At 35.7% G+C, this 20235-nt stretch overlaps 1 pseudogene; it reads right to left on the bottom strand.

Moving 5' to 3' along the window:
- Window positions 1-20235, bottom strand: part of LOC129366740 (transmembrane protein 132C-like) — a 155477-nt pseudogene that overhangs the window by 55899 nt on the left and 79343 nt on the right.

Genomic DNA, 20235 nt, shown 5'->3' with positions numbered 1-20235 from the left:
TCGGTAGATTGAGGTAGATTGTGTGAGCCTATATAAGTTGGGTACAAAGCAGATGCCTAGAATATTTTGTACAGCGTTCTCATAGTTCTTACTAAATTTAAATATTTGATAACTGTCTGCAGCATCCAGATTTGAGATAAGAAAGTAGAAAAATGTGCACTAGATATAAACGGCAACATCAAAAACTGTATTTGGTGAATTGAGTAAGTGCCTGAATGTTTATGGTAGAGTTGGGTCCTGCTCAAAAAATTTTGCTTAGAGTTGATATGCCTCAGCAAAAAGAGATCAGTGGTTTTATGCAATCAAAAATAGGGGAAAAGGGAAGCTTGCAGTATTTCAAACTGTCATGTGGCTCTAAAATAAGAATATTTAGATATTTTATCTCAAACTGTAAATCTAATCTCATGTCATTTACAGCAGAAGTCTAAATTGTACTTCTAACTTTGACATTTTCAGTTTTTAGAGGTCTTTCTGCATCAAGTTTGTAGGTATTGCAAACCCATGTGTGGGTTCTTTTTGGTTACTGCAGCTTCCTCCAAGTCCAAAAACATGCATGGAAGGTTAATTGGTCTCGTGTATTTTGCACTTTGTGCAGGGCTTACCCCGCCTATACATATATATATATATATATATATATATATATATATATATATATATATATATATATATATATTTTCTTTATATATATATATATTTTCTTTATATATATATATATATATAATATATATATATATATTTTTTTTTTTTTTTTCTCAATAATCCATCTATGCAGCATTTATGTCACAACAAATTATCTACATTCCTGTGCCTTTCTTGAAGATTTTAATCTACAAAAACATGCAAGGAATATAAACTAAAAATGTTGTGCTTGGAAGATGCACATTGCCTGCTGTGCACTCCGCTTGGGGTAGAGAAAGTGCACTTCATAATGCTTTTAAGGAGCATGTGTCACAACATTGCTCTTTTTCTTTTTGTTTTTTATTTGTATATTTTTGTCTTGGCTGAATTGAGTAAAACATGACACTTAGGCTTCAGGCTTTTTTGCCTCTGACCTTCATCTAACTGTTGGTTTAGAAAAAAAAAAATCTAAAAGAGCTCTTCAACATGTGTAAGCTGATTTTTGCCAATTGAAGAGGAGGCATGCCATGGTGTTCTGGATCAACTGTAGAGGTTTCACAGCATAGGCTGGGAAACCAGTTAGGAAGGGGGTTTCAGTGTACAAGGTGCAGGAAATTGAGGACTACAAACTCCCCCTGTAACTGGGTGGGATGTTGGGTTAGTTAACATCTGACTCAGTCTTGTTGGTTCTAATGATAAACAGAAAGTACATGACCTTAGCCTTGAAAGTGTTTACAATGTCAATTCCAGGGCTTTGGGATCCAGTATGTTAAAAGGTAGGGACTCTCCTTTTATTGTGTTAGGGAAGTGGCATGGAGCAAATAAACCATTTTGTACAATGCATCATTTCAGTGTTATTAAAGGAGGTCCTGCCGATGTGCATGCTGGGCTTCTTTAATTGCTCAGAGGGACACCTAATTGAGCAGAGCTATTACTGATGCTGCAGCTGCTTTTTCTGCAGGAACAAGTCACACAGACATGCTGTTGTAAAAAGAATCTGTGATGCACATGGGAATAGGCTGTTTGTTGGCCAAAACGAGCAACCTGTCCCATTATGCAGGTGACTGTCCTATCAAATTATATACAGCAGTTACTTTTAGCTGATGGATCAGCAGGATGGGCTGTTTTTCAATGATAGATAGTGTAAGACTGAAAGGCCATCCTTCAGTCACAAATAAATCAATCTGCATCCCTTGTTTTACAAATTAATCAGCTTGATATTTTATACAGCAACACGATTAATGATCACATCAGCTGAAGCTGGTTATTTTGTGGTGTCTGATGTTTTATCTGCTAAAATTTGAAGGACATCATAATTTAATATGCCCGTCACTACAAAGATTGGAAAATAACTAAACACCTCACCACATGATAGAGAAGAAAAGAGATGGTTTAAAAGAGCAAATGCGATGTTGAATACTCTCCTGTCATAATAGTTAAACGAAAACCAGCAAACTGAGATGAATGGTTTACTTTTGTGATATGCGTTTGTGAAAAACTTCAGTGCAAAGTGCCTGACGTAAATAAATTATAAATAAAGCATCAAAATTGTAATTGAAAAAATACAAAAAAAAAAACAAAAAGAAAAAAAAACTGTTTGCTGGGATAAGGAAAGGATGGCAACTCGAGTTTTCAGTTTTCACAGGTTTGGTAGCAGCTGTCCTGTTTGACTAACCTGAAGTTGATGTAGGAAACTGAGGGACTTGAAACAAATGGCTAAACAAACAAATATCGCAGAGTGAACAGATGCCATCTCATCAAAATACAAATAAATAAATAAATAAAGCACATTCCACTACATCACATTAGGTGTATATGAGGATGTTCTTATAAAAGTCCCTTAATTTCCATCTATTTATTTGACATACATCTTCCCTCATAATGATTTGTATGTAGGATACAAATGGCAATACATTTAAATACTTAAAGATAAAATAAGCAGTATAAATGTCCACCTGCCGTCTAGAAACAGATTTTGCCTGTGTTATAGGTCAGTCGGTTGGTGAAGTTAAAATTGCAAGGGAAAATACCAGTCGACCTGTATGACCTTGACTTAAAACAGTTCTGTATAATTTCGTGTTTCTTCTCAGCGAGACAGCAAGAAAGATACATGTAAATGATAGATGACTTGTCATTCATCACTGTCATCACCATGACATGGCAGGAGGAAATAACAACCCAGTTGGGGCGTGTCACTTCCTGTGTGCTGCTATTCTCTTCAACTTGAGTCGTTTACGTGGCCTTGCTGAATGTCAAATGCTGTGAACACTTTGTTTTCATGGTTGGAAACTTGTAATCATCAATCACCTCTGCAAACATTCACAGCTACATGCACAACCCGATTCAAATGGTTTGAATGACATTTAAAGATCTGTATTTACCTGACAGACCCCAATGGCTTCTATGTATGTAATGGTTAACTTTTAATCAATGATTTAACATCTTGTTGCATCCCTTCAGTAACATAACTTATTACCTGTGTATTTTACTTGAAGACAAGTATTTTAAACTACAATGCATTTGAATCCTTTCAGGTACAAAAAAAAATTTCTAGTTGATCTTTTAATAGATCTTAAGGATAAATAAGATTTCCCACAATAACATTCAGCTGTTCTAGAGGAAAATTCATTGGTATTTTATCGTATTATAGGGAGGATATTCAAATGGATGGAATAAGGTTTTAGCTCTGCTACACTGGTAGCCAAGTAACGACATTTCGTTGTCAAGATTCACCTTGTGTTTTTTTTTGTACAATGACAATAAAGGAAGTCTAAGTCTAAGTCTAAGTCTAATAAACCAACACAGGTGCATTCATTTTAAAACTATACAACCACAAAAAAAAAAAGAGTTGCAGCCTTAAATTCAAAGTTTCAAATTGACAAAATATGGGCGTGCTGTGTGCGACTGAAGGCCGCGTCGAGGGTTCGATTCCCAGACCCGACGATATTTGCTGCATGCCTTCCTCCCTCTCCTTACCCCTGTCCTGTCAGCCGACTTTCATATAAGGGACACTAGAGCCCAAAATAAACCCCTGGAGGGGTAAAAAAATAAAAAATAAAAATTAAATGATAAAATTCCCTGGTTTCAAATAAGAAGGTACATGATGTGATGCATGATGTGATGTATTTGGATAAGTTTTGTGTTCATACAGAATAAATTACATCAGATGCCGACAAAAACTATGCTCGTAAAACGTCGGTGTCAAAAGAACAAAGACAGTTTTCATAGCAAGAAATTATTTGCGCTGCATAGTCAAATAAAGAAATACATTTTAAAAACATTGATATTTCAGATTTACTTAAGATAAATAATGATTTTTCAGGGAAAAAAATTTAAAACACAGGAATGCATAGGACTAAACTATAGCTCTTAATTGCCTATAACAAAATACAGCTACAGGTTGCTTTAGGGCCTCCAGGTTAAGTTACAATTATAAATACTGAAATCTTTATGCACTTGTATAAAACTAATTACCAGGGCTGCATATTTCAGAATATTTAACATACAGAAAACTCAACACATTATCCGTATCCATTAAGCCAAAGCAAAGCTGACACTTTGTTGGACAATAGATTTCAGTGGCTACACTTGGCTGAGAATCTGAGAGCTTTGCAGTGCCAAAAAAATTTTTTTTCTCAGATGCTGAATCATGCCCAGCTTTGCTTTTAAGCGATCACTTATTTACTGACAAATGTATGACAAATAACATCTCTTCTTTATAATAATTTTCACTAGCAAAGGAAGAGAGGCATACATACCTTTGATTGAAGCTGTTCTCCTTCCTATGACAGTGTAGTGTAACAACTCTATGACCCTCACTTCTGACATCCTGACTGACTGTCCACATAACTGGGTTACTGGCTCGAGCTCCCAGAAACACAACGCCATCCTTCATTTTGACTCTGAAACACACAAATTATTCAATGATGAAAAAGAAGACAGTGTGCTAGATTATTACATAAAATGTAATCAGAAACTAGTTCTCAGAAGTATTTAATACTTTTTTAACAAGCACTCTACTCCTCAGTGTAAGATATCTACACAAAACGGCTTTAAAGTTTTTGATACATTAGCCAATGCTAATGTTGCAAGGCCATAAAATTGCAAGGCCATAACATGTTTCTAAAATACCCATTTAATCTAACAGAAGAAAGCTGGTAACTCTTTCGGGAATCCAGCACATGTCCTGTATTCTTCAAGCTCTCCTGAAGAGCCTCATCTCTCCAAAATTAGACTGACATTTTGAATAATTAAAACTTGAATCCAAAAGAAAATTTTCACTCGCAGCCACTTGTGAAAGGTTGCATTTGAACAGCAGCCTAAAAAAACAGTTCTGTCATATTGCTGTGTGAAGAGAAGTCTTTGCATAAACTTCCTGTGACTTATAAATCACCATAGGCAAAAGGGTCACTTGTAGAATGCCATGTAAAACATTTTGTTGGATATCTTCTAATTTTGTTGTAGATCTTGATATTGTTTTATGGTAATCATGCTGTGGTTTTGCCCCAACTTTTCTATACTGGTGCCACTACAGTCCATCATAGTGTTAAGGGAGAAAGCCAGCTGCTTTATCCATAGTGTGGATGGTTGCTGGGCAATTACTACCTCACTTGGTGATGCAGAGGTAAACCAGGGCAGGTCTAATCCAACCTCATTAACCCCAACATCCTGTTACAGACATGAGGTATGCATTGTCTCTCCAAGTTGTCTACAAAGGTCAAAAGTCTGGGTCTTCTCTCAGTATTTTTTTTTTATTTAAATAAAAATGTCTTGTCTAGTTTTCAGCTCTGTCACTGTCAAACTATATGTTCAAAATAAAGATTCTGAAGTATCCATTTCTGCCAGGAGTAACATTGACAAGTAAATAAAGAAAAAAAAAGGCTGCAGGAAGCACACACGCACATTTGTGGAGGGTAAACTTTAAAGTGATCATGATGCATTACGGTCAATAGTTTTACCTCAGCCTGTGAAAGTGGAAAAATGCCTCATGTAGATCCTAATGACAAGAGATCCCTCAAAGTCTCAAGCCTCGTTTGGAATGCTGAAGCATGACTAAGCCCATAAACCATTTTTATTATTAACAGTTATGAAACATAGCAGAAAAAAAGATGAATCATTAGCTGTGTAAAATAGGATTCAGGATTAGCAAGCTTAAACCAATTAAGAATCATTTTGTAGTCAGAAACATTTTGAATATACTTCGCTATACCTTAAACCTGAGAGTAATGTAATGGCAGAAAGGTAATTGTCTTCCTGCACCTGGGATTTGTAAAACACTTCAATTTCTGCACCACCTGCCCAAGCCTTTTTTTATCCTGCTATCATTTCCATTATTCATGGTCACAGTATGTAGGCAGATATACAAATGCTGTAAAAAGTATGACCTGCTTCCTTTTCTGTTTACTGGTATAGCTCTCCTTATCTTCTATTGTCACATTAAATTATCATAAAGTAAAACAGCTTCTTTTTCTTTTTATTTTGCCTTCACAACTTCTTCAAACTCTTAAACCACAGCAATACACGAGGGTAAGTTAGAAGGCAAAACCTGGTGCAAAACACAGAACAAAAAAACTCAAACTTTTCATTTAACTCCATTATGAATACGGTGAACCCTCGCTATAATACGATTCACCTTTCACGGCCTCGCTGCTTCGCAGATTTTTTTGTGCAGTTTTTTTTTCCACAGTGCATTGTGTTCTGCGTCCTGATTGGCTAAACAGTATCTGTGCTTCTTCTCTAAACACTGTAATGTGCCAATAAAGTTACAGTATTTAAATATACGTAGTACAGCTTGGCAAATTTTGGCAAATATTTTTGCCTAGAAGAAAAAGAGTAACAACTACCAATAACTATGTTCTTCTCTTGAAAAAGAACACACCTACACCACAGGCTTCAGAAGAAAAAGACACTGCAGAGCGGAGTCAGGCCACAGCGTCATAGTCAGAGAACAGTGAAATATGCGGGTCACAATTGCTCCTACTGTACTTCGTACTGATGATTAAAATTATTATTTTACTGTAGTTATTTGTAAGAAAGCGTTATATTTGTTTTAAAAAGTGCTTGGGCCTGAAAAGTTTTGTTAATGGTTTCAATGTAGAGCATTTAATTATGCTGTATGATAATAGTAAAAAATAAAGATAACTACTTCACGGATTTTGCCTATCACAGGTTCTTTTGACCCCCACAAAAAATGAGGGTTCACTGTATCGGGTCTACTTCGTTTTGGATCTGCTAAATAGTTTAAAAAGATGAATACAAAAGGGTAGATAATGACATGACAGTCCATGCAGCAGTGCTTAGAGGAATACAGTCATTACCTTGTCTAAGTTCAACAAGTAACCTTTGATCTTATCCAATCTCTGCAACAGTAATAACTGTCCTTAGGATGAGAGTAAAAGGGCATTGGTGTGGTAACTGAACTCAGTAACGAAGGGAGGCGACTGATTGCTCTTTTGCTTACTGTTTTCAGGTTGTCACCTTATCCAAAGCACATAAATGACTGCAATCATATAAACATTCAAACTGGCAAACAGGGAACCAGGAAGACCATCTTCCAACTGAGGCTGGTTACAAATACCACAATAGTGTAGCAAGAACATGGAGAAAAGGGTTATTTTTCCTAGATTTACTTAGGAGATGCACTCTGTTGCACAGACATGATCACTTAATGGTGCCACGGTAAAGATTACAATACACAACAATAGTTTACTTTTTTCCCCCTATTCCTTAAAAGAGAGGAAAATGAACAAATCAAAAACTATCATACTGGCTAGTAGAGCTCCAAGATTGCAAAATGTTTAGTCTTAAGTATCCAAGAGCATTATTACAAATGATTTGCTATATTTTTAGTAGAATAATGAAGGACACTTTTTGGTGCCAAAGCACTGGCTTTAATGTGCTGTCTGTGGTTTACTATATGCAAATCTATGGGCTCAAATAAGTATCATGTTTCATATTTAAGATTTGAAGTGCTTGTTGCAAATTAGGGGCATTCCTAGCCTATTTGGTCCATCCATGTCAAAAACTATTACTGTTACCAATTTCAGAATTTATTCTGAAATCTGTTTTTAAAGGCAATTTACTTATTATTACCGCAATACATTTTACATTATTAAAACTGCACAGTTGTTAAGGATGGTCTAAAGAAAAGAATGGCTAAAATATCTTCACTTGTCAAACATTGTATGGCTAATTTCATTAAGTAGAAACAGAGCCAATATGTTTTATTCATTATGTTGTTTTATATAGAGTTTTAAAATCTATTTCAGTATTGTCTTCAATTAAATCATTACTTTAAAACTAAGGTAATGCAGACACAATCCTGCTAAAGTCAGTAACACACTGTGAAAAGGACAAAACAAATCTTGTACTGATCTACTCAACAATTTTCAGGGATGTGTGAAAAATGTAGTTGTAATAGTAAATGTAGTTGCTAAACCTAGCTAACAAGGATCAATAAGTTACATTTCAGCTTCTGTGTCATTTCTTTTTTCCCTACTCTACCCCAATAAAAAAAAATATGGATTAGTTACATTGAGATAATACCACAATTATCCCAAAGCCTGTCTCTATCTGTCAATGTGTAAGAGGCAAGCTACCCCAATAGGTCGCCAGTTCATTACAGGGCACGAGTTTAGATAATGTTTTGTGATAATACTTGGCATTTCAGAATAAATTTCCATTTAATCAGTTACTTAAATACATAGATGAATTGACCCACAATGATTTTTAATGAAGCAGTTTTGAAATGCATGATCGGGTTCATTCCTTCATACCCCTCATGCAGTGCGTCACAAACATTCTAGCATGTGACACTATATTGAGCAGTGGGGCTAAATTAACTGACAAATCATGAATGAGATTGGTTTGGTTAATGTGATTTTTGGTAAGGGAGGGAAATCACTGGAGTTAGAAGATGCAACAATAAGGGAAAGCAATTTGAAAGAAGGCTCACTTTCACGTGCATCAGCACATAAAGTTGCCTCATGAATTCTGCGAAAACCTCTATCTGTAAAATGAGTATTTACAGAAGAAGCAAAAGACCATTTTAAACTCCCCGTTATATACCTGATTGACTTCTAGAAACAACACTGGCAGAGGAAAAAACAACACTCCTTCTTTCCAAGCTCCCTCATGAAGTTGAAATATTAGTTTATTGACATATTTTAAATGAGGAATGCAGTGATGTCTTTATTTGAGCAATTTGAACGACATGCTGTGATATTAGGTTTTGAGAGTCCAAGGCAATGTCTGACACAAAAACAAATCTTTGTTACAGTTTCATAGTGTGGGACCCAAGTGACAGTATGCAGATTGAAAGTTCAGGAAGACATGGAGAATCTTTATCAATCCGAGGTACAAAGAATAAAAAAGCAGGGCAACTTAACCACATCCATGCCCATGGCAAAAATCAGAGATGGATTTGAGCAGTATATATACTGATCCTGTCCTCATCATGACAGTCACTAGAAGGGAGAGGAGATTTATTTGGAAGTAAGTAAACAATATGTCTTGAATATCCATTTGGTAGAAGCAGGAAAAATTGGCAAGCATAAGGATTTGAGAGCATTTGAAAGGGGCTAAATTGTGATTGCAAGACAATGGGTCAAACAATCTCAAGACTGTTTAGTACCTGTTTGATGGTTTGCAGCAGTTAGGGAGTAATTGATCCAAACTTGCCCAAAAAAGAAACAAAGATGAACAAATAGAGTTATTATTATTATTATTATTATTATTGCATGTTCATTGTGGTATGGAGGAGCTAATCGGTGTCCCAAATGAGTTCATCTCACAAACAGACTTGAATGGCTCATACTGCTGAAAAAACTTAATGCTGATCCCAGCATTAAGTTCCAACTTAATGCTGAAACAAGAACAAACGCTGATAAAAAGGTGTTTGGTCAGTATGGAGCAGGAAAGCTGCAGAGTAGTCAGGTTGCTAATGTTAAGAAGCAATTAATCAGATTGATCAGAATATCTCTCTAGACAGTAACTTACTTATATTTGAAATCTTTGCAAGGCCTTATACATTGTCATACAGTCTGAAACCAGACTGTATGACAGATTAAAAACATATAATTGATAGTGTGTCAATAACAACTTGATTGCTTTGCTAAATAAAAACCTGAGGAATAAAAATCTCTTCTGGAAGGGATAACAATAATAATTGAACTAACATTTGGTTAGGAAAAAAATGTCAGAGTATTAAAACCAAAACCACAAGTTCAGTTAATGACAACCTTATAAGAGATCAATGTGTCATCCTATGGACACAGTAGATATCCACACCAATATCCCTGGCTGTCGAGCCTTAAATTTGTAGGAAGTTTTATATGGCAGGTGTGTGACAGGCACATAATCTAGCACTGCCATCCGGTGAATAATTGCTAAAACTGCTGAACAAGACATGCAAAGACATTGATAGATGCAGATCATTACCCTACAGCAAAGTCTGTATCTCATCTATACTGTGTCTATTTTCACAGTAGAAGTAGGCATTGTTTGCTACTGTCCACTCAAATTGCTATTTTCAACTCATGACCACTTTCAAATTAGCCTACCAATTAACAGGTGGAATAAAGAGGGGATCAAAAGAAAGTTAATCCTTTTAAAACACAGGTGTCAAACTCCAGCCCTCAAGGGCCGGTGTCCTGCAGTTTTTAGATGTGCCACAGGTACAAAACTGGAATGAAATGGGTTAATTACCTCCTTGTGCAGATAAGTTCTCCAGAGCCCTGCTAATGACTTAATTATTCTATGGTGCATTGATGACTGTGTAGTGACAAAGAAAATGCAGATGTGTTTATCAGGTAAGAATATTGGTGGGAAATAAAATGAACTGTTGGTTTTTGAGGTTGTCACCAAAATATCCTTTCTTGGTTTGTTTCTTTCTTTTTGGAAACAGGAAGTGTAAAGGTCTTCATAGTCAGCTCAAGGGTGGAAGAATAGCTTGAAGTTAGAGTGTGTGGGCAGAAAGACAAACCAGCAGAGTCGATCAGATAAGACAGGTATTCCATCACGCGGATGAAAGGGACAGATGATGGAGAAACATTTGAAGACGGGGAAGATTTTGATAAAAGATTTTATTGGATAAGTGGCTCGAATAAAAAAACATGTTTTCTGAGAGTTACTGCATTACTCTTGGAAAACATGCTCTCTATGTTGAGATTATGTTTTAGTTAACAGAAGCAACATTAAATCCATCTAAGCAAAATTTCATTGAAAATACAGAGAAAACGCAATGTTTTTTAACTAAAGGACATGGAAATGTGGTTAAAAACACAAAATGTGAAACGGTATCTTAATAATGATGCTAGCTGATTTGTAAATGTGGTTAAAAGATGAGCACACCAATCCTCACATTCAACAGAAATGAACATTTAAATATATTTTCAAAGGCAAAAAAACAAGAACAAGCACATTTGAAAAGCTACACAAGTAATGTCCATGGAACAAAAAAATAAACACAAAATATTAATATAACCAGAGACCAAGAGGAGAAAATCTGTTCACTATATTGCAGTCCAGTTGGCAAACATGATGTACCTACAGTGTACTGTCAAGCCAAAGAATCCACTTGAAACCTTTTTAATATGATTTTTTGTGATAGACAAACACAAAGCAGCACATACCTGTGAGGTGGAAGGAAAATGAGAGGTGGCCTTCAGAATCTTTGCAAACATGTCTGGGAAGTGTGGCATGCTTTTGTCCACAGCCTATTTTTATATTATTGTAAATACCTCTACTCCATAAATAGAATAGAGGTATTCAAAAAATGATGGGTTTGTTAGAGAACAATGCTGCACAAATACCAAGGACAGCAGACAGTAAGCCAAGGATAATATTATAAGAAACTTTACCAGGGCTAGATTATAAAATTAAATTCCAAGCTGTGAATGTCTCACTCTCTATGAAATGATCTGGTGATGTAAAGCAGTGGTCCCCAACTCCTGGGCCGTGGCCTGATACCGGTCCAAAACATTTCAAATAGGCTACCCTTTCCCCGTAAATTGTTTAACTGGAGAGTAAGCCAAATTGCACTGAGCTTGTTTTGCAGGTCCTTAATTGATAAACACCTGCGACCAAATCCTGTTATGAAATAAGCACAGAAACTGTGGAGAATAACAAACAGGTTTTCTTGTCTTCTCTCTCCCTCTCTTTGCTCCCCTCATTCATAAACAAAACCATCTCCATTACCTTTGGAAAAATTAAATAGTAGCCACTGACACATGAACCTCAGCTGGGACCTGGACCAGTAAATTAGGAATGTGAAGCAGGGCGGGCAGATGAGGAGATGCCCTGAGTCAATTAGCTGGTCGGTGAAGTGTTTTTAGGGGTGAGTGAACCACCGGAAGATGTGGTGATAAGGAGGGAGTTAATTCAATTAATGAATTTGATGCTGCTCCAGCCATTATCACAGCCAGTAAGGAGTGCTGGTGCGGCGCAAAGCTGCAAACACAAAACAAGATTAACACTGTCTGATAAGAGGGGTTTGCCAGGCAAAGCTCATTTCAATGCACACAATGTACTGGGCCTCTCCTTGTGTCACTTCTTTGTCTCACTTTCAGCACATCTCAACTCCAATCTCCATCTGAATGCGTATCTTCCCCCTTTGAAACAATTAGCTTTTCTCCCTCTTTCAACTAACCTATCCACTATGGGTGTTCTGTGCTAGATTCATTCATTTATTCATATAAAGCAATCAAGATATCCTACATGCCATTAGTCATGCTAATTTGTTTCATTTAATTTAACTTACTTCAGTGAGTAAACTTTCATCATCTAATTTAAAGGTCTACTGACTGAAACATCTTAATTAAAGTGCCTACAAGTAACTGTAAGTTTGTTGCAACTCGTGATCAGTTCAAATTTACAAGCTAGGCTAAGTAGAGTTGATCAAATATATATTAAATAAAACGTTATTCATCCCAATTATTGACAACTTATTTATTTACAGAGTAAATAAGGAGTAAGTAACAATAAAATATGTTGGACATGCAGCAAATATTTCCATCTTACCATTTCCAGTCTGCAACAAGAAATGCAGACCCATTGTTCTACTTTGATCGGCTTGACATATTCACAGCCATAGTTTGGAGGGATGTTACAAATGATGGAAGAAACTTTACTAAAGTTTCAGTCTGGAGAAGGAAATAAAAAAATGATAAGACCTTGAATTACTGTCTTATAAAATAAACTAGAAATCGAAATTTTGTTTTTATAGGACTTGGGAGTGCCCAAATTAAAACCTGTGGTGTCACCAGCAATGATCTGCGGACAAGAGATCCTCAAAATAAGCCATAATTTCCATTGAAGAAATCACTTATTTTTATTTCAGTTCTTTATTTTGTTTGAGAAGTTTAAAAACAAGTGCACCCTCTATGAGGCTGTGAGAAAAACTCTTGGTGAAACACTGGTTCAACTGAGTTGGACACTGTGTAATCGTATATATCTCAGAGTTCATACAATAAAATAAAAGAAGAAAAAAAACTGTACTGAATGTTTTTGCAACTTCTCCTCCCTTAATGTTAATGCACACCCTCTAATTTTATCTGGAGGCTGTTCAGTAAAGCTGCGTTAAATTGGCTTAGCTCTGAATTTTAACCTTTTGAAATGCTAACTTCACTTTGGAAAAAGAAGAGTGAGGAGAAATCCATCACTGGCAAAGATCAATATCTGTATTATCAAGACAAAAGAGGAGATTGGTCTGTTTTGAGAATATCAGAGTTGAGTAGAGTTTAAATGTTCTTCTGAAAAGGGACAGGTGTAATAAAAGGGATTTTTCCTAAGCGTTACTTAGTTATACCTGAAGTGGATTGATTTCAGTTCTTTTAAATTTGATCGATGCCGACTGTCACCAAACAAGAGACACAATTACAATCAGGTGGCCATACAAGCCACTGTACTTTACAACAAAATGCTTTGACAATTTACTTTGGAACTACTCAGAGGAAAAATTATTGATAGTTACACGCATTCTTGGCATTGTTTGATGCTTCAAAAGAACAATTTAGTGTCTCATCTATGGTAAGAATAAACATCTCTCTCACATTGTTTATCTTCTCATTGGCAGGGAGAATGACTGACATGTGGAGCCAAGATCCAAGTACTGGAAAATCCTTGGCATCGTTTAAAAAAAGAAGAGATGTAAAGCAAATGTCAGAGGGAGAACAGTTGACTTCAAAGGGAAACAAAGTTGGGCAATGTGACTTGTCATCTCACGACATTGACAAATTCATGATAGGTCAAGAGCAAATCCCATATCCTGGAGAGCCTAAGGGAAGATTTATGTTAACATGGCTGCATAAACTCAGCCTTTGATCGTGTCCAAAAAAAAAAAAAAAAAAGATCAGCAAATGTTACTAAACTTCATAAGATGAATAAGTTTTAGTTCTAAGAATGTCCTCATTTCCCTTCGAAGAAATATCAAACTAGAATATAAGTAACGTCTTAAAATGTTTAAAGTGCTGATGTATTTTTGTTCAAACTTATACATTTCAAGTCACCTGAAAAAGAAAACCTGTACCTTCAATAAATGAATGATTATTACTTGCCTTTAAAGTTATTTAAAAGCCAAGATACTGTGCAGAGAATTATTTACTCCAAAACATTGAAATCAGGGGATCCAATCATTTCTATGGCCACACTTGTGTACAATCCTCCACCTGGGCATGCAGACTGCTTCTACAAACATTTGTAAAATAACGTAAAAAATAATCGCTGCTCTCAGGAGGCCACTGAATTTCATTATGGTACAATGACAAACTGCCATCTGCGCAAAAAGTATGGTGGTGAAATTGCTTCGCTTCTAAATATTAATCACTACTTGTTGGTTTAATATAACAAAGTGGATGGGATTGGAGATAACAGCCACTTATCCATGAAGGGCATATAAAACCCCACAGTGGTGTCAGCGGATCGAGGCCAAAAGAGTAGAAATGAGGTTACTAACTCTGTCAAGAGTCAGATGTTAAAAACCTTCAGCCTTCTTACAAGATTCTGATTAGCTGAATTGGTTAGATTTCCAGGGAGATGTTAATTGTACCTGAGCTTTACTTCAGCAAGTCCAATACAAACATCAAGCTCATTGATGCAAAGCACCCTGCCACTGGACACTAGATCAGTGGAGAAGAGCCTCTTTAGTGACACCCACAGTTTCATCATCAGTGTCTGGAGATATACATCACGTGCATAAATGGATGAATTGATTTTTATTAGTTTTAATAAAGGTGGTTGCTTGTATTCTACTCAGCTGCAGCAAAATGTTTGTATTATATACAAGAACAATGAGCAGATTTCAGAAAGATTTGGCAACACACTGCTAGCATTTTGTAAGGAGGGCTGGGAGAGGATAGAATGGCAAGATTTCATTAAGAGAGATTCTCAGCAATCACCTTGAGCAAAGTTGCTAAAAATTCAATTCAATTACAAATGTTCCATTGAGATTATTTTGAAATCCCTAAAATGTTTCTTGAACAACTGCATCATCACTGTCAATGCTAGTGGAAAGAATTAAGAAAATGTATTTCTTTGTTTTTGCAAGCAGATAGAAATAAAGTGTCACACTACTAGCAAATGATGAAATTATTTTAAAGTTTTGTAGAATGTGGCATTTATTAATTTTTATGGATGGACTATGAAGAGAAAACAAATAAGATGGAAAGTATTGGATACTGCTGGGAATCCTTGGAATTCAGTGCTAACCCAAACATGGCAAATAAGACTGAAACTTAAATCTTTGCAACTAAATGTAACTTGAATGTTCCACAGTCTATGTTGAAATCTATATAAGTTGTTCTCTGTAAAGTTAAATAAAGCCAGGGGTTCTGCTCAATTCTTGTGTTGCTTTAATTGTCACCAAACCACATACACAAAGCTGAACTGGCTGTTTGTTTATTCATTACACTTTTGAAAACTTTAAATATTGTAATGCTATGTAAATCTATTCATTATTGGGGAAAAACAAGATTTGTACCCCAATAATCTTTAACAAATTCTTATGCAAGATCAAGTGTCTTATTTGGCATGTTATTTTTTTTTTCAGGGTCAAATATACTTGATCCAAAATCTACATAATTTACATCAAATCCCCCCAAATTACTGCAATTATGAATAAAAATGGGTGATATATTGGCTTGGATATTAGAGCCATCTCCGTGTGTACTGAGTGTGTACTTAAAGCAAAGCCAAGGGAATGATGACACCAAGGGGTGTGACGGTGCAATATCCAATGCAGCATAAAGAGAGTCACCTCCAGTACATCACAGCTTGACTCTCATTACAATGTGATATTCCAAATGTAAAATTCAAGAACATTACTAGTCTGGTGCGCAGACATGTTGGATATTTCAATCCTCAATTGAGTCACTGGATTTGTGGATCAAGCACAGGATTTTAGATGAGAACTCATTTGAAAACTATGTCATGATGGTTTTTCGCTCTTATTTTTCTTGTTTAGTGAGAATGCATGCCAATCAGGGTGGCAAAAACTATTTCCAATTTGCTTTAATGCTGGATTTTAGGAACCAGCTACTACTGCTGCTGTAGATTACAGTTGAAGGAATGAGGTCATGTTGTATCAGACAGAATCCTGATCCCTATGGCTGCTATTTGAAAGGAAGCCTAGCCAGTTAAATGCAGGATACAAACACACACAGTCAGTGCTTCCAGTAAACCTACTTGACACAAGGTTGGATCCAGGGGATAAAAATTAGACTTTGCATTTGCTCTGTGGGTTTGGATGGATGATCCTGGACTGATCCAATATTTGGAGGGATGCAGAAGAGGCTATGCAGTATAATCTCAGGATATAGCAGGTCAGATTATTGCAAGTTGGTAAACCTTATGTAGAACGGGTTACACAGATTAACTCTGATGCTGCTGTTGGTGATTAATTTGTCACAATTTGTACAGTTTCTGTATTGCTCTAAATTGCACATTTACCTCAAAAAAGTTTTAAAATCCGTTTTGTTTTCATGAAGAAAATTTTAGGAGAAGCAAAACTTGTAAGCAACAAAGCAATTTATACACAAACTTTATAAATTGGTTTGTACAGCAACTTTTTCCATTGGACCGGTTGATAAATACACTTTCTGGAGCTTTAACACAAGTACCAATTTACAACATCTTTTTTGATTGGCTTTATGAAATTTATATCACGATAAGTGTGCCCAAATTATATGATTTAAAAATTATTTCTTTCCACCTTTTGAAACTGACTCTTTGCATATATATTTGCCAGTGCCTAAAAGGGATGTTTTGCATGCAAAAACCAACCTTGCAAATATTTTCCAAATATTTTGCATGCATTTATGTTTGCATATATATATAGATGTGGATATATCTATGCATGTATGTATATAAGCGTAAAGAAAACCAAGCAAAATGTGTCCCTACTTGATAATTGTCAGTTCATTTGCTTCACTCTCAGAGAAATAAAACATTTATGCATCAAATAGAGTAACAACATATTAACCATAACTGCTGTGTTTATATAAATTATACTCATCTAAAACCATTATTTAAACAATTAGTCTTTGTAACTAAAGCTTTTTAATCACAGTCTTTACAAATGGCTGACTATTCGTTATACCCTCTAATTAGATCATGAATTGTATGAGCACATTGCTATGCCAGGTTTGACACATACAAACAAAAACATTAATGGACTAATGACGTGGTCGGCATAAACAGTCAGAGCTAAAGCAGTTGAGAAGAGACTAATTGCTTTCTTGTACCTTATTCCCAAACTCACAGAGGTGTTAAAGCTGCCATTGTGTGGTCAGGTTATCAGGAATTGAAAAATAGATACAATAAGTTTTCTAGCCTCACCAAGGATGACGGCAGTCATTGTACATGATGAAATAGATAGCTGGCTAGGTACTGAACTCACAGTACTATGAGAGTCTAAATGTCACTTGTTGAACTTGGCAGTATTGTGACATTTCTGTGTTGCTCCGGGAGGGTGGCAAGTTGATTGCAGGAGTAGCAAAAGTGAGAATAAAAATCATGCCCACCATGCAAATCCTACAATTCCCAACTAAAAGTTGACATTATTGTGACATTGAACATTTCACAAACATCAGATAATTGGCTCCGTGACAGAAAAAGCACACATCAACAAATAAATAAATTCCATCCTGATTTCATGTTACTCTTTCTGCCGGGAAGAAAATAAGCATATAATGCAGTTTATTCTATTGGGTAATAGAAGGTGAAATTGCTCTTACATCAATTCAAGCCTGATCGGCATGTCAACCATTGTAGAAGATCAGTATGAACTTCATTATTTGGACCAATGCGCTTACTTCAATAGTTACTCTCAGCAGACTTCACATCATATAGGAGACAGGGAAAAGCTAGCAGTGAGGTTTGCCAAGTGCAAATTTGTGTTTGTGCTAAAATTGTCGGTATTTGAGTAAATAGGTGTGGACAGAAAGGAAGACGTGTTCTCTCTCAGCGCTTGTTTTATTTTTATTTTTTTTCAGTTTGTTTTCAGATAGCGGTATCAGCTGTGTAAGCAAAATAATCTAAATTGAAATCATGTATGGATTTACGGACCAAATTGTTTCTCAGAAGGTTTTTCAAAATGATGCTTTTTCACTTTTGGTACAAACAACAACAGGATTTTTAAAGTTCATGTTTCGCACTCTTGTTGATAAGAAGAAAAGTATTTTCCTCATCACATCTTTCCCAAACTCATCTTTAAATTCTTAGGTGAAGTAGATACACAAACAGAGAAAAAAGAAAAAAATTGCGTTGTTGTAAAACTGTAGAAAATAGAAAAAAGTAAACATTATATTACTAGAAATTTCAAAGAAATTCTAAGTATTTTCACCTATTTCATGAAATAAAGCCCAAGAGTCTTTATTCAATACTCATCCAAGAACTGAAGTTCAAATGGCAAATGACTGTACGGCATCTTACTAAAATAAAGCTGGATTCAGTCCAGCAGAATGTAGTTTAGATAATATCGTTGATGGACTATGTCTCCATCCCTATGAATAAAGCTGTTGCTTAACTGGAGAGGTCCTTCAGTAGCAGATTGCTGCATCCTTGTGCACCAAGAAGCATTATGGTGGATCCTTTCTTGTGGATTATAGAAAAAATATATTTAAGTTTACAGTGAAATGTTTTGAGTGATTTGAATGTTACTCTATGAAACAAACTTTTTACTTTGATTTTGATCGATTGTTGAGATGCAATGAGAGACTGAATGACAAAATGTTCTCTATCTTTTGTGTATGTCTCCAACATATTAGTTCAAAGCACATTGGCAATGAAGATAAAAGCTGAAACTTCAACATTTGTTTACTTGGTTTCTTTGTGGGGTTTTTTGTATGACAGAAGTGGAATAAATGTTAATTTCTAAAGGTTTTTATACATCTCAAACATTGGTGCTATTAACATTGGCTGACAATGCAGAAAACAGATTCTTATCAATTTAATTCAAAGCATAACTTAGTAACTATACAAAATCTAGCTCATCAACTGTTCTTTAAAACATATTTCACCAGAATAATGAGAGTTCATTCCCAGCTACGACCTATTATATTTTGTCACAGCCTTGAAGAACAATAACTTTAGTACGGAAAATAACTTTGGCTTTTCAAGCAGTCTTAAAAGCCAGCATCCAGTGTGTTCTAGTGTGGATCAAATTAAAGGCAGAGAAAGGAAAGTAATATTGTGTTACTGGAATAAAAAACTGACTACCTCAAAGAAGTCATAGTGTTCAACCTTGACTTAACCCCTCAGAGAAGATTTTCCATTTCTTAAAGTTTTAGATCTGGTCGTGAAGTTAAAATAAACTATGTAGAAAGAATTACTGTTTGGACAAACATGTCACACTTCCCAGACGACATTAAAATAAACTTAATGACATCTTTTTGTGTAAACAACCGTGCAAGACAACATTATCCTTGCAAAACAGTTTCATCATGCACTGTTCATGGTGTTCATTTCAGAGGACGTGCTTGACATTACTGAATCCCAAGCTAGAACGTAATTTAAATAAGATCCAAGCTTTACACACAAGCTGACAGCAGACATGGAACGTTTCTCTGACTCTCTTTCTGTCTCTCTGAGTCAACAGGTAGATAAAATTCACAATTCAAGGTTCAATTCAAATTGCAGCAATTTACAGTATGCTAGTCTCGCATCATGGTCTCCCACTTTACATTGACCTTTGCTGAATCTTTTAACGAAACACTGCAAAGAAGAATATGATACAAAATTCTACGCTTTTTACACAGCTGCTTTCAAAGTTAAATTTCAATTCCGCAAAATAAATATTTGCCCATAGTATGAGTTCTGTGACTTTCTCGCCGCTGTACACTTGTCAGTGCTTACGAGCGTGAGAGGTGTTCTTCCACTTTGTTGTGTAAATAAGCTGCCACTTTCTCCGGCAATTTAAATGACTCCATGGCACACTGTAATTGTCAGGAGAGATGAGAATCAAACAAACAAATCTCACAACTGATTGTTTCCACAGCTGTTCAAGATTTCCAGCAACCCCGTCTTTCTCCTTCTCTGACTTTCTTTTTCCACAAATAATCATTTTGCATACAAGATTTTTAAAGATTTTCTGCAGAAGCCAGACTCAAATATCTTAGATAAATA

The sequence above is a fragment of the Poeciliopsis prolifica genome, unplaced genomic scaffold, assembly GCF_027474105.1.
Source record: "Poeciliopsis prolifica strain line A6 unplaced genomic scaffold, Auburn_PproV2 SCAFFOLD015, whole genome shotgun sequence".
Classification (NCBI taxonomy): Eukaryota; Metazoa; Chordata; class Actinopteri; order Cyprinodontiformes; family Poeciliidae; genus Poeciliopsis; species Poeciliopsis prolifica.
Note: the sequence above shows the minus strand (reverse complement) of the source record. Positions and strands in the feature narration are given on the sequence as shown.